The sequence below is a fragment of the Peromyscus californicus genome, unplaced genomic scaffold (assembly GCF_007827085.1).
Source record: "Peromyscus californicus insignis strain IS unplaced genomic scaffold, ASM782708v3 Scaffold_4__1_contigs__length_199733344, whole genome shotgun sequence".
Taxonomy (NCBI): domain Eukaryota; kingdom Metazoa; phylum Chordata; class Mammalia; order Rodentia; family Cricetidae; genus Peromyscus; species Peromyscus californicus.
The window spans coordinates 6,966,569-6,980,449 of record NW_026294562.1 but is presented as its reverse complement, the minus strand read 5'-3'; positions in this window follow the sequence as shown (position 1 = coordinate 6,980,449).

Below are 13,881 nucleotides of genomic sequence, written 5' to 3'. Positions count from 1 at the left end.
CATGTGTATGACATAGACATGTGTGAGGAGTGGACATGTGTGTGGAGTAGACATGTGTGAGGAATGGACATGTGTGTGGAGTAGACATATGTGTCTCATTTGCTCAGATAAAGTCAATTAGTTTTTATCACTGAGTAGAATGCCATATATAGGCTCTACACAGATAATTTTATTTCTTTAACAACCACCCCTAGGCCCAGTGACGTCTTCTTTCTCTACATCCTTACTTTTCTTCTTCTAAGGAAGAATTACTTTTTTTTCTAGCATGGAGTTATAGTAAAATGAGTTTTCATTATGAAAGTCCCATCGATGCCTATCATGTATATGTTCATATTCCCTCCCCTTGGTCCTTCTCTCATATCCTTGTTCTCCCCCTTCCCTAGCTGAGGACTCCAGAAGAAATGAGTACATGATGCTGGGGTGCCTTTCCTGACATTCTAGTAATCCAGGTGACCCTAGGAAGTAGATTTTCTACTCTGCTTCTCCATGCTGTAAGAATTAAGGGAGACCCTTGGCATGGGGAGAACCTGCAGTTGTCTATTCCTGACTGTGTCTGGGCTTTCATTTTTAGACTCTGTTTTAGAAAGCTCATCTGTGACTTGTTTCTGGGTGTTCATCATACTGTCTTCATCTGATTGATACTCTCTAGCAGTCTGCTGTTAGCTAATACATTCCTGAGTGGGCAGGTGTATGGATGCTATGTGGAACGCCAAAACCCAGGTTAGGACTAGAAGAATGTTTTGAGATCTAGTGAAATGTCATTTGAAGAGAATCAAAGCCATCTGTGTGCTGACCAGGGAAAGGGCTGTCACAGTAAAACCAGTCCTTGATACAAGACTTCTGTCCATTCATGTACTTTGAATGACATATCAATTTCTTCTGTATTTAAATACAGAAAATTAATTTGTCTAAATAAGCACAAAATTTAGGCATAAGATCAGCTGTTGTTCAGTGTGTACAGAGAAAACAGACTCAAAGGGAGATGGGTATTTCATCTTGGATGACAGATGCAAGTGATCTAATGTGACAGATAGGCCTCTATAAATAATACTGGAGAGCCTTTCTAGATGGTCAAGGATTTTCATGACCCATGGCACACAGAGTGCTATGGTTCTGCCTGGTTTCTCCACATGCAAGAGGGCTGAAAAACATCAGGTACAATTGTGATCAAAGTTTCCCAACAATTGAAGACTGTCCCAAAGAAGAACTAAATTTCTTCTGAAGCATTTGGAAGACAAATTGGAAATAGATGGTTAAACTTAACAGATTGAAATCTGGTCAATGTAGAAAAAGCAGCAAGTATACAGTGGTGCTTAAAATTTTTACAAAAGGAATTTAAACAACATGATAAAAAAGGCAGCATTCCTACAGGGACTAGATACTCACTCCTTGAACACATTGCAGTGGGGAATTCCTTCATGTGTTTCAGACCCAAACAAATGGTACAAAAATTTCTTCAAACTCAGACATTGTAGGGTTCCAAAAAACACCAGTTTGGAGCCTCTACCCAACTCTGTAAGCAGAAGACACAAGTTCAGGGTTCAGTTATTCTAGTAACTAGCTTTGCTGCCTTGTGTAACATGAATTGCTAAATGGTCTTATTAATAAAAAAAAAAAGAAAGCCAGATATTGGGGTGAAAGCTAAAAGATCAGAGAAACAGAACAAGCCAGCCATGTTCTTACCTCTACAAAATCCGTAGCCTCAAGAGCAAGAGTTCCTCTTTCTTCATCCCTTATATACCTTTCTATGTCCCACCACATTACTTCCAGGGAATAAAGGCATGTGTCACCACTACCTGGTTCTTTTTCTCTCAGGTAGTCCAGTGTGACCTTGAACTCACAGAGATCCAGACAGATCTCTGCCTCCCGAGTGATAGGATTAAAGGTGTGTGCCACCACTGTCCGGCCTCTATGTCTAATTTAGTGGCTGGCTTTGTCCTCTGATCCCCAGATAAGTTTTATTGGGGTACACAATATATCACCATAGCCTTGAGTAAATTATATTGTTTGTTGGCTATAGTATTCTTGTCTGTAAAAGTATCTCAAAGACATAATCATTGTTTAAGCTCTATTTTGTCTAAAAAATTCAAGATTGGAATAAAGACTTGGAGAGACCACAGCATTTAGATAGCAGTGTCCAGTTGGCATAGACTTTCCAGAGGGTAGAACATTGTTGCATTCTAGACTCTGCTTGCATGGCTCAGGAGAGTCAGTAGAGAGTGGTCTTCAAATTCTGTTGTTCAGTGAGGTCAGAACAGCATCATGGGACTATTTAGACTATGGACCAAAACAAAGACTTCACATTTTCAAGTTTTTGTTTCAGGAGTATGCTGATTAGGCAAGCATAGTTTTATTGGAGTCAGTCTCAGGTCTTTGAGACTCTGGTGGGATGTTTGCTTCTCCAACCTCACAAGAGAAAAGCATGTCATTAACTTCCTAATTCTTACCTAGATGCATTGCTTGAGTGTGGAGAATGCTACAGGGCTCCAAACAAATGTACATGTTTGAAATCCCAGTATTGATCCTGAGCAAGTGGATGGCTACTGGCTTGGGAATCAATGCTTTTGCAAGACAGAGAGGTTTTTGTGTGTTTTCAGTAAGATTGAAAAGTATCTCAGTCTAAGCTGTCAATAAACAAATCATTAACAATAATTTATATTATAAATCACTGATATAATTTTCTGTATGTAGAATTTGGAGGCATTTTTGCAACAGATGTTAACTGTGGTCTGTTATTAATTAGCATTTAAAGAAAATGAGCAAAAGTAGTACTGATGTTAAATTTTGAACTGATATTGTTTGAAAATTGCATAATTTAACTGGAGCAACAAAAATCCATCTACCATATATTTTTATTTTTAGTTACTTTAAATTATGTTTTAAATATATTTCTTGTTTTGACCAATATATAAGGTAATTATTTAGTAATAAAAACCAAAAAGCTAATATTTAGAGATCATTCTCACAGACAGTGAGAAGTTAAAGGCCAAGTTTTATATTCCATTTTGATGCAGAGAAACACAGTGGGGATTTCTAGGAAATAGTCTCATATATAAAATTAATTATAGGATAAAGTTCTATGTGGGAAATAGAATATGAATTTATGTCCAAAGATGAAAAAGAACATATGAGGAATTTCCAACTGTTAAAGAATTGTGTGTGTGTGTGTGTGTGTGTGTGTGTGTGTGTGTGTGTGTGTGTGAGAGAGAGAGAGAGAGAGAGAGAGAGAGAGAGAGAGAGAGTCTGTGTATTTACAAGAGCAATGGCCATCAAATGCTATATTATTTTGATGCCTCCTTAGATGCTTGAACCCTAGCTGTGTTTGTGATGTCACGTTTTCTCATACAGTGGACAATTTAGTGAGTGAAATGGGGTGTTCATGCTTTCTTGTTCCCCTCAGTATATCATATAGAAGCACTGACAGTAGGCATCCACTTCTGCTCCAGAGGAGCCTCTCAATGAATCCTGGATTGATTGATCAATTTAGCTAAGGACCAGAGATGATGTCCTTAATTCAATGAACAATTGGAATACTTGGTGGCTGAAGCCAAAAAATTTATGTCAGGAAACTAAAGAGGTCTTGTCTTCATTCTGTACTGAAGCACAACAGGAGAAGAGCCAAGTGCTCTCTAAAACAGCAAACTGGATGGTGCAGTGCAAGAAAGCCTCGAGCCAAGGGCCTGACTGTCAGCCCAACATGGGAGGGTTCAGGCTCGCATGCATTTCTATGGGGAGCTGGGGATGAGAGACATGGATCTTTCAAAGTGATACTGAGTAGACAATGACTTTAGAATGTCGAGATGAGGAACCTCCTTGGCTTTTTTCTCTCTCTTCTCACTCCCCTCTCTAAAAATGAGACGAGATTATGAATAAGGAACAGAGATTTCTTGATTTAGCTTTATCTCTTCTCTGTTTTGGAAGAAAGAATCCTATTTGTTCCTTTCTGTCAATAACTTTTGGAATAGAGTCACATGGGAAGAGGACTGTGCTTGAGCAGTATGGTTTGGGATCCATTGGAAGTTGAATATCATTAGCCTATATAACTGCAAATTTAGACCACATCCTCCGACACAGCTTTATTGACAGTATATGCCTATGCTGCCTCTTAATCTCACAGGAAAAATGGTGGGATTGACTCTAAACTTCCAAATGAAAATTAATCTGTGGGATTAAATTAAGTAGTAAATATTGGAGAGGACACCATACACACACACACACACACACACACACACACACACACACACACACACACTGTTGTGGAATATTCCTTTACACTATGTGATGATATGTCACTGTGATTGGTTTAATAAAAAGCTAAATGGTGATAGCTAGACAGGATTTTTCAGGGCAGAGAGAACTCTGGGAAGAAGAAGGCAGAGTCCTGGTGAGATGAAGAGGAACCACAACATGGAGGAAATGAGGCAACAAGCCGTAAGCTACATGGCAGCACGTAAATTAATAGAAACCGTTAATTTAAGTTATGAGAGCTAGTTAGAAATAAGCCTATGCTATTGGCAGAGTTTTCATAATTAATAAAAAGTCTTCACGTGATTTGGGAGCTGCCTGGTGGGACAGATAAAGACTTGCTACACACATCAATGAGATTAGAATATGGAGACAGAAGAATGTTTTGAAATACCAAGTGTATTAGTCAGGGTTCTTTAAAGAAACAAAACAGATAGAATCACTATATATAGAGGGGATTTATTAGAATACCTTACAGGTTGTGGTTCAGCTATTCCAATAATGGCTGTCTGAAAAAAAGGAAGTTCAAGAATCCAGTAGTTCTCTAAGCTGATCTTCAGTATATGCTGGACTTCCAAAAATAGGCTCTAATGACAATGAAGGAGTGGACTTTCCAGTGAGAGCAAGGACAAGCAGGCAAAAGGCAAGAGCTTCCTTCTTCCATGTCCTGTATATAGGCTGCCACCAGAGGGTGTGGCACAGATTCGAGGTGGATCTTCCTACCTCAAATAATTTAATTAAGAAAAATCCCCTTACACATGTACCCAGCAGCTTGGATTTTAGTTAATTCCAAATGTAGTCATGTTGACAACCAGTAATAGCCATCACACCAAGTGAAAGCCTTATGACTTTGCTTATCTAAATGTGCCCTATCATGTAGAGCATGGTATAATACATGTTTTCAGATCCAACCTGATGTATCTTGAGTCTTCATCTGACAAATGGAAAAGAAAAGATGATTGCCAACATAGATTTGCCATAACTTAGTAGCAATTCTTCTCTTTTGAATATCTATTGCAGATAGATGGCTGGATGGAAGACACACAGACTGACAGATGACAGATAATGAGACATGGATATATGGATAGACAGACAATTTTCACATTATACACCACATACATGGAAAATTCAGTTCAATAGTAAATATTTTTTAAATTCACTGCCATTTGTTTGCCAGATAAATGTTCTTGTGCCTCTGATGTGGTAAATGGGATCTTGTGTGACTGATTAGGATCTTGATGGAAGTGTGCATGCATTCATTCAACAAGTATTTGCTAAGTGCCTACTACGCACTGGTTGTATACACTGTACACTTAGTATAAAAATATAAATTTATTTCCATTTACTTCCTGCCCTGTAGCTCCTTTGTGAAAGGATTTTAAAACTTATCTCATCAAGAAAGTATTTTTTACTTTCAGTCCCTTTAATTTGGGCTCAATCATGTGGCCTGGTTTTCCTAAACTGATTCGCTCATGAGAATCTTAGCAAGATTGACGAAATCAGGTGCCTTGAAAGGTGTTTGTTACCTTTGCTTGTTGCCCTTAGGAACCTTGCAACTTCTTGGGGGTAAGCTATACCACCAGATGAAAAATGACACGTGAGCACACAGTTACCCCCGCAAGACCCTTGCTGTAGTGAATATGTGACCAGAGCCAGTAAGTGTTCACTACCTACAAATGCATGAGTTAACCCAGTCAATGCCACACTGAGCAGAGATAATTGTCCCCACAGAGCCTCTCAAACATGCTGACCCACAGAACCCTGGGCAAATAAATAAGAGGATTGTCGTTTTAAGCCAAAAAGATTCAGAGGTTGTCCGTGACACAGAATGAGCTAATTGACCCAGGACTGGAGACTAGACAGCAAACAGTGCAGAAAATGCTGTTGCTCTTGAGAAATCATTGTTCTCTTTTTTTTTTGGTGTGGGGGGGAGGTAACAATGATAAAAATTTAAGAAGTACCGGAAATGGGGAGACTCAACACTGAAACAGGTAAGATGATAGCAAGCACCTACAGAACTCTATGAGGTGGGGAGATCAAGGATGCGCCTCTGAAGACAGTACTCAGATTGAAATCATAATGGCACAGCTGAACTAGACAAGATTGGGGACAGGATTTTTTGAAGTTATCTTCTTTGAGTTATGGTGATACATAGGATCCCAATTCTGAATGCACTAGGGTGGCTTGCAGGGGACTGCCAATGACTTCCTGCCAGATTCCAGATTTCCTGAACTGAAAACACATGGCCTCTTGCTCAGGTAGGACAAAGAGTAGGAAAGACACAATGCACAGCTTACAGGAGGAACTCCTAATATCTTTATTCAGAGTTGGCACATTTGGTGCTGGCACATGGGGAATTTTCCACTTGACACCTTTGTCTTGGTTGGAGAATAAACCTCAAGTGTGTCTACAGAGACAGGGAAATACCCTGTAAAGACAGCAAGATAGATGATGTGAGACCATGAGAAACATGGTTCAGAATAACTTTTAACCAAAGTTTATTTCCTAGTCCTATGACACGAAGGATTTTAACTGATTGTTAATTCTCTACAACTTCTTTCCTTGGTGCTCAGGCTACCATATGAAGTCTGTAACCATAGGTTTAAGGGGAGTGTTTTAAAAGGAAGGAAAATTATACAGGAAAAATAATACAATTAAGGAGTGTGAGATGACCTGTCAGTTCTACAGTTGAGGAGTGTAGCATATCTTGCCAGACAGTTCCCAGTTGAGTGTGGGATAGCCTATCAGATAGTTCTTCTAGGCCCTCTGCATAAGTGAGGCAGTTGTGTAGCTTGGTCTGTTTAAGGGGTCCTTGGCAGTGGGATCAGGATCTATCCCTGGTACATGAGCTGGCTTTTTGGAGCCCATTACCCATGGTGGGATGCTTTGCTCAGCCTTGATGCAGGGAGAGGGGCTTGGTCCTTCCTTAACTGAATGTACCAGGCTTTGCTGTCTCCCCATGGGAGGCATTACCTTTTCAGAGGAGGGGATGAAGAGTGGGTTGGGGAGGGAGGCTAGAGGGAGGAGTGGAGGAGGGAAGAGAGGGGAATCTGTGGTTGGTATGTAAAATGAGTAAAAAATTTCTTAGTAAAAAAAATAGAAAAAAAGAACAAAAAGAGGGAGAGAAAGAAACTTATTCTGAAAAACAAGAATAACATTTATCGGGACAGGAGAGCAGGAGAGATGCTCATTGTAGTACTTGCCACTATTCCAGAGAACTCAGTTTCCAGCACTCACATCAGGTGGCTCATGACCCCATAACTCTTAGCTCCAGAGGATCCAATTCCTTCTTCTGACCTCCCTAAGCACCAGCCCACATATGGCATGTATTCACATGACACACTCCTCTATTATTTATTTATCATTTTATTACTTATTACATAACAATAAAAATAAATCTTAAAAAAGAATATCAGATAACCAACTAGTGTGCTCTTTCCTGATGAAGACAATATCTTCTACTCTTAGCAATCCTTAATTGTCTGTAATTCTTTATAGGGAGTTGAGGCTTCATGAGCTTTTCCTTATTCATGGTGACCTGTCTATTCATGCAAGTAACATTTTATAGATTGAGTAGGTTGTATTTATGTAGGTAGAAATACACAGACGTACATGCAACAACAATGAAAGAGAAAAAGGCATCATGAATCTGAAGAACAAGAGGTGAGGTATATGGGAGGGTTTGGACGAAGGAAAGAGAGAGGGGAAATTATGTAATTATATTATAATCTCAAAAAATAAAAATAATGAAAAGAGTATCAAAAGGAGTTGTGTCAGTATATCATAGAATACAAACTGAAGGTCACTCAGCACATCAACACTTCTGTGTACCTTTGATAAAAGACAGAATCAGATGAAATAATGATGGAAAACACCAGAAAAACAACATCAAATACATGTATTGATACACTATATGCAATGAAAACTTTAGCAGAATCAACCATTGGGCTTTTAAGATCTTTGCTGAAGAGCAGAACTAATTTAAAACAAGATTTGTCATGATACGAAGGAAGGCAACATGGAGGGAGGGAAAGAGCAGAGAGAAGGACAGAAGGAATGAGAAGGGAAGAGAACACGAGAACTAAACAAAGATCCAAGTGTTAAGTATATACTACAATTATACAGAGAACCAACAAAACAAGGAAAGCCGCCTTCAAGCAAACTATAAATGCGTTAGAGAGAAACCACAGCACTTTCCTGTTCTGAAGACCTCTGGATAATAACACACAGGGATGTTCTGGGGAATGCTTGCCTTCCAATGCTGCTATCATCTTAGATTTTTTATTCCTATTAATTTATAAATGTCCAGAAGGTTGTTCTAGAGAAGAAAAACATAGCACTATTTCTGACTATTTGTTGGTAGGTTCTTTCTCTTGTTATTTAGAGTTAAATTTGTATTTTTTTAGAGGTTAGAATTTCATTTGGCATTGAAGTACACTCTGATCGTCTTAGTCATTAGTTGGGAAGCCCTGCCAGATTCAATTTATTTTTTCAAAACAAGTCATTGCTGTCAATGTGAGGATACAAACACAAACGAGGCACAAATTCTGATCTTACTGAGAAATCTTTTAAGACTGCCCTAGGGTTTGGGCTGAGGTATGCTGCCAGATGGAATTTGTACAAGGAAGTAACCTGAGAAAAGTAAAATGTGCTTCTTCCTGCAGTTAGTTTTGAAGGAGCTGACGAAGGACTCAGGAACTCTGCAGAAAAGTAAGAAATGGATGAAGATTGGCAGCAGCCTGGAGGTGAGGACAACCCTAAGCCAGCCGCTGGCCTGGAGTATGGTCTTATTCCAGGAGACCCTCATACCATCACCAGCAGGAACCGCTCTCTAATCCAAGGCCTCAGGAAGAAAACCACTGAAGAACATACAATGAAGATGAACCAGTCTTCTCTAAGGATGCTGTTACATGTGGTCACATGGTGCTTTTCCCTAGTGTGATACCCCCCCCACACACACACACACACCAGGACAGTGGTCACATGGTGGTTTTCCCTGCCAAGATGTTGTTTACATTGGTCACTTGCTTGTCCAGGACTGTTTAATGACGATATTTGCTATTAGCCTCATAAAATTACCATCATCATGCCAGCTTCTAAATGTGCTAACAATGTTCCCTCTCTCCTTTCTATATTCACTAAGCTTTGATTATCTGTTGTCCAAAATAAAGGAGATGGCCAGTGCAGGAGAGTTTGGGGACTAAAGAAGCAATCAGAGAGCCCCAGGAAGAGGCTGGCCTGGCAGGTTCTAAAGAGGCCAGCCCCCAAAAAGGCAGAAGGTTTTGTCTGGAGAAATGTGCCAGCTATTTACTTCACACAGAACCATTTTTTAACTGCAAAATAGGGACACTAATGGCCACCATCCATGGGATTTTTGTGACATAAAGCTTAGAGAGATGATGGATGTGAAAAGTCTGACCAGTACTCAGCACTCAGTGGACAGCAATTTCCAACTTACCAGTTGGATACCAAAGTTCTGAGAGGTGAGCTGGGTTTCACAGGCTCACATGACTAGTAAGAGGTTACATCCAGCTAGAGTCAACTTCTGTTGTCTGAGCTCATCACTCTTTCTCCTAAGCCTCATTACCTCTATCGAGCTGTGAGTCAGATACATGGTTTCTTTGGAAATAGGGTTTACCATTAAGTTCTACAGAGTAACCAAAAGCAATGGCAATACCCTATAATATTCGAGGTGTCTACTGAACAACTAAAAAAGAGATAACCCATACCTGGCCCTGGACTTTATATCTGACTGCCTATGGTATCAGGGCAAACACTGTCTGCCTGTTAAAAAGTAGCTTCATTTAATTTCATTTGTACAGGTCTATACTTTAGGGAGCTTCTGCAGCAGTAGGTTTCCATATACACTTTCAGAGGTCTTTAGTGTCCATCCCCACATCTTCTCCTCTGCCCTTCACTTCCAGCCCACCTCACTTAACCCTTCCAGCTCCATTCTCCACTTCTCCCCTTTAGACCACTTGTGTTCTATTCCCCCTTACTAAAAATCTCTCTCATCACTCTTTTCTAGTCTCCTTGGTTCCATGTGTGGGTACTCTAAACACATATCTAAAGATCCAAATGTGGCATCGGCATATGAAAGAAAATATGTAGAATCTGTATTCCTGGGTCTCAGTTACTTCACCCAGGATGATTATGCTTCAGCTCACAGGCATAGGGAAAGACATCGTGGTAAAACAGACATTACAACCAACAGCTGATACATGGGACCTTACGAAACTAAAAAGCTTCTGTTCAGGATGCTGTTATTCAAATGAGGGTGCAGCATGCAGAATGGGAAAAATATTTGCTGGCTATACATCTGACAGAGGGTTGGTTCTGGAATATACAAACAATAAAAAAAACTAAACATTAAGAAAACAAGCATTCCAATTAAAAATTGGGGCATGTAATTACATGGGGTTCTCAAAAGAAGAAATACAAATGTCTAAGAAATTTTTTTAAATGTTAATATTTTAGCCATTGAGAAATGCAAATTAAACTATTTTGAGATTTCATCTTACCTTAGTCATAGTGGCTAAGATCTACAAAACATATTAAAATAAATGCTGCCCTGAATGTGGAGAAATGGGAACACTTAGTTCATCGTTGGTAAGGTTGCAAACTGATGCATATGGAAGTCAGTGTGGTAGTCCCTCAAAAAAGCTAGAAATAGATCTGCCATGTGATCCAGGTAAACCACTCCTAGGCATATACCCAAAAGACTACATCCTACTACAGAGATACTAGCTCATCCATGTTCATCACTGTTCTATTCACAATTTCCAGAAAATGGAAACAGCTTAGATGCCCATCAGCTGATAGATGGATAATGAAAGTGTGGTACATTTATACAATGGAATATTGATTATTCAGTTATAAAAATGAAATTATGAAGCTTTTGTGTAAATGCATGGTACTAGAAATAATCATTCAGAATGCTATCTTCAATTTATGTCAGCACTATAGAAATGTGTTCTAGTTGCGGAATGATGATGGTGTTTGGACTCAATCATAAGAGAAAAACCAAGGGCTAGGATTTGGGATCACCTTATCTCTGGGTGCCTTCCCTTCATTTAAGCCATGCTCATGATTGTTTTTGATTAATAAAACCAAATTTCTAATCCCAGGACTGACTCCACTCATTTCTGTGACTAAAGAGAATCAGATTAAGGACAATTCTATTGTCTGGCAGACCTGTTGGCATTTCTACACCCACATGTGGAGGGAAAGAATATAAACAGATGGTCTGAGTGAAGGGACACAGCAGGCAGTCACCTGGCAAAGAGTCATCCTCAGGACTGCAGTGGTTTGCATGACAACAGCCCCCAAAGGCTCTTATGTTGGACTGCTTGGTACCCAGGTGGTGGAACTGTTTAGAAGGATCAGGAGGCGAGGTCTTTGGGAGGAAGCATGCCAGAGGGAGTAACTTCGACCTTCTAAAGCCCAGGCCACATATGCCTTGTGCTGTAGATCAAAGAGTAAGATCTCATCCACCACTCTAGTGCCAAGCCTGCCTACCTTCTGCCATGGTTCCTATCATGACGGTCATGGAGTTCAACCCTCTGGAATGGTAAGCCCCAAGTGAGCTTTCTTCTATGTTTCTTTGGTCATGGTGTTTTGTCACAGGATAGAAAAGTAACTAAGACATACACACTCAAATACAAACACACACAACACATACACACACACACACACGCATACACAGACATCTGCCTCCCCACATACACATATATACATTCACACACACACACATTTAAACATGCATATATGCTCATACACTAACATGCACACACACACATAAAGAAACACACACTCAGACACGTGAAAATACAATCATACACATATGAACACTTTATATATTCATGAACACTCATATAAACATAAGCAATAATAAATATGCATATACATACACACAAGTTCATACATAATATATAACACACAAATGCAAACACATTCATATACAAGCACTTTCACAAACATGAATACCAAAAATTGAAGGCACACACTCACTCTCACATGTACTTACACTCATACAGATGTGCATACATGTGAGCACACACAAACATTCTCACATGCATATACATTCACACACTTACATGTATACACACAATTATCACCACATACACAATTCACTAACATATCAACACACATGAAATAATAACATACATATACACACTCATACACATGTGCACATATGTACACACAAAGTTGAACACACATACATATGTTTATACAAATAAATACATATGCATACATACACATTGCCACACATACATACCCAGAAACATATATATACACACATATATATGCAATGCATACCCTAAATATACAGAAATGTATACACACTCACACATATATATTCACACACTCGGGAATATTTACAAACACAAATGCGTGAATTTGCATACAAATATTCAAATGTACATATAAATCCAGACACAAACATGTGTGGTGATATTGTGTTCCCCAAAATATTGTGCACCCTAATAAACTTATCTGGGGTCAGAGAACAGAACAGCCACTAGATATAGAGGCTAGAAAATGGTGGCACTCATGCCTTTAATCCTAGCATTCCAGAGGCAGAAATTCCTCTGGATCTCTGTGAGTTCAAAGCTACACTGGAAACAGCCAGGCATGGTGACCCACGCCTTTAATCCCAGGAAGTGATGGTAGGAAGCAGAAAGGTATTTAAGGCGTGAAAACCAGAAACTAGAGCTGGATAAGTTTTTAGGCTTTCAAGAAGCAGTTCAGCTGAGACCCGTTTGGATGAGGACTCAGAGGCTTCCAGTTTGAGGAAACAGGATCAGCTGAGGAATTGAAAAGGCAAGGTGAGGTTGGCTGTGGCTTGTTCTGCTTCTCTGATCTTTCAGCATTCACCCCAATACCTGGCTCCAGGTTTGTTTTTATTAATAAGAACTTTTAAGATTCACGCTACAAACATGCACACATAAAAATCATGTATATACTCACACAAATACAAATAAATATACATGAATACAGAAGCACAGCCACTCACATGTAACACACGTGCACAAACACTGGCATAGTCACACATACACACAGATTCACACATGTACTCTGACATACAACATACATATATGCACATTCTTCCATTAACATGTAAGTACAAATAGGCACACTCACATACACAAACATGCACACACTTGGACACCCATGCATTAAACACTTGTACATGTACATATATTTTTACACAGAGATATACACATACACACATGTACACACTCTCACACAAACATACATAGTAGCACATACATGCAAAAAGTCACATACATACAAACATGTATACACATTTCCACATGAACAAATTTGTATGCACAATGCACTCCCATACACAACACTTGTATGGACTTGGAAGCACACAAATATTCATACAGGCACAGCTCCACATGAAGATACCCACAGTTATACACAGAATCACGCACATGCATACACATGTATACTTTCACACATGCTTGTGCATACACATACATATACATATACACATATGTATACATGCACATGTGCACACTCATGCCCACTTATACATACATACATGAACACATCCACTCATCTTAATGCATTCATGTATGCACACACAAACATGCACACCCACATACATACTTGCACACATATACA